The sequence below is a fragment of the Eptesicus fuscus genome, chromosome 5 (genome assembly GCF_027574615.1).
Source record: "Eptesicus fuscus isolate TK198812 chromosome 5, DD_ASM_mEF_20220401, whole genome shotgun sequence".
NCBI lineage: Eukaryota > Metazoa > Chordata > Mammalia > Chiroptera > Vespertilionidae > Eptesicus > Eptesicus fuscus.
In genome coordinates this window covers 22,947,438-22,950,207 of record NC_072477.1, presented here as the reverse complement: position 1 = coordinate 22,950,207, position 2,770 = coordinate 22,947,438, and positions in this window count along the sequence as shown.

The window sequence follows — 2,770 nt, the reverse complement described above, 5'->3', positions numbered from 1 at the left end:
GTGCATGCAGCAGACGGCAGGATCTGACCTAGCCTCATGGCTGGGAGCCAGGGTGTGACTGCAGGACCAGGGAATCTGTTTATCAGGATCTGGAGCAAGTCAAAGGTTAAGGCAGGCGATTAGCCACACTCAGGAGGAGCCAGAGTGGAGCCCAGCAGAGGCTGGAGTCCAGAGGTGAAGCCCAGCACCAGTGTGGGGGCTACTGTCTGCTTGCTCTTTTCTTCTCTCCAGGGAGGAGCCTGAGGCGGAGAGAAAGCCACTCAGGATTTCCCACACTAAACCGTATGACTTAGTAAAGCAGCAGCAGTGGCCACAGGCCAGTATTCAAAAGCAGCTCTGGGTCTCCTGTCAGGAAGGCAGTGGCTGTGGGCTGGATGGCCAGGTCTGCTCCTGGGCCAGCTGCTGGCAGCATGACAAGAGGGAACACCAAGGACTGGGGCACGAGGCCCAGAGCCGGCCACCAAACCAGCTGTGTGACCTTGCATAAGTCATTTCACCTCTGGGACTCCATTTCTCCACTTAGACAATGCACAGGGTTTCCAACATTCGAATGTGAAGGCTTCCTTCTCAGAGCAAAACATTTCAAAGACTCCAGAGGCAATGGTAATTTTAGTATCTGTTGATCCACAAAATGCAAAATGATAAAAACAACAATCTGTTTTGTATCTTTTGAAAGTATTTGTATGGTGAAGGCCTGGGGTGGGGGGTGGGGGCTAGAAGAGGCATATGGGGGGAAAGGTGGGACATAGGTAATACTCTCAACAATAAAGATTTTTTTAAAAATTAAAAATAATAGAATTTGCAGACCTGGCTGGGCAGCTCAGTTGGTTAGAACATTGTCCCAATATGCCAAGGTTGTGGATACGATCCCCAATTAGGGCACATACAAGAAGTAACCAATGAAGGCATCAATAAGTGGAACAACACACTTATCTCTCTCAAATCAATACATAAAAAAAATAAAGGAATTTGTATTTAATGAATTTCAGGAGCATCTACTGTCACTTACAAAAATTTGGGATGCAACATCCTTTAATGCCCAGAGTCGGAGCCCCCGTGAAATCCGACCCAAACCCAGCCAGCAGAGCTTTTATCTCCCTTAGAATTCACAGAAATTAGTCACCTATGCCTCTGACTTGAAAAAAATATAAAGGACACCAGAGCAATGTTTTTTATGAAGCCCATCAATGATGCTAATACGATGGAACAAAATCTGAAAGTAGGGGTGATGGATGACATTTGCCCTATTTTGGGTGCCCAGCCTCAGAATCCCTTCCCAGGTGTGGGGAAGACTCCACCCTCTGAGTCTCAGGAGAAATTAGAGCCCACTGCTCACCTCTCCCCATAGAGGTTGAAAAGGCCAAACACTTGCTTCCCAGCCTCCTTCATCTGCAGAGCTTAGACATATGATCTGTGTTTGGCCAATCAGGTGCACGGCCTTGGACTGAACCGGGGGCCACAGAGTGCCTCAAAGAGCCTTTTCCCGTGCGGGTGGCAGCAGCAGCTGTGGGCGCCATGTCCAGATTCCAGGGTATCAGCAGCAGCAGGGTCATCATTCAGGCCCCAGCCCTGGTTGTGGCACAAGCTTCCCAGGGCTCTGAGGCCAGGGCAGGACTCTCTAGACAGCTTCTGTGTCACACTTCTGGCCATGCTCTTGGCTGCTGTCCAGCATCCTTTGTTGTCATTCCTGCCCTGAGCCTGGCTCTCTGGCCTTCCCAGAGATTCTGTGGGCTACCCAGCATGCTTTCTGTAAATTCCTCTTATGCTTAAGTCATCCAGAGCCGGTTCCTGTTGCACTTTTAAATCAGAGCCCTGACCGATTTACAGTCTTATGTCAGTCTTAGCATCCAACTTGTTTTTGTATTTTGCTTTGGTCACAGAGTTCTGAGAAAATTCTGGTCATACAGATGAATGGTGTCTTAGTCCATTCATGCTGCTATAACAAAACACCATAGACTGTAGCTTATAAACAACAGAAATTCATTTCTTATAGTTCTAGAGACTGGAAGTCCAAGATCATTGTCTGATGAGGGTCCTCTTAGGAGTTGCAGACTTCTCATAGATCCTCACATGACAGAGGAAACTAGAGAGATCTGTGGGTACTCTTTTATAAAGGCACTAATCCCAATCATCAGGGCTTTACCCTTATGATCTAATCACCCACAAAGGCCCCCCCCTCCTAATGCCACCTTGGGGATTAGGGTCTCAACTTAATAATTTTGGGGGGATACAAACACTCATACCATAGCAGATGGTTATAAATAATAATGATAGACACCATTACACAGCACCCACTATATGTCAGGCCCTATTCTAATCAATTTATGTATATTAGTAACTCAATGAACAAACCTTTGAAGTAGGTCTACCATTAGCATTCCCCTCTTACAGGTGAGAAGACTGAGGAACAGGGGAGTGGAGTAATTTGCCCAAGGTCAAGGATTTAAATCAAGGAAGTCCTGTGCCAGAGTTTGTGTTCTTAACTCCTACTCATAGCCTTTTTTTTTTTCCCCCCACAATTTGAGATTATAATAGTCTTCAATTAAGTCGATCTAAAAACTAGAAAGAAAAGTACTGGAAATTTTTGTTTGAGTTGAATGAGTAATTATCAAAATAACCCAACAACTGCTCTTTATCTTCCTGATAAACATAAAAGGCAATAAACACCTAAAACTTACAGCAAGTACTAACCAAACACGACCATGCCATCACTCCATAGTCACGGTGGCCAGGGGTCGGTGGAGCCTGGCGGACCTGGCGCGGGAAGGAC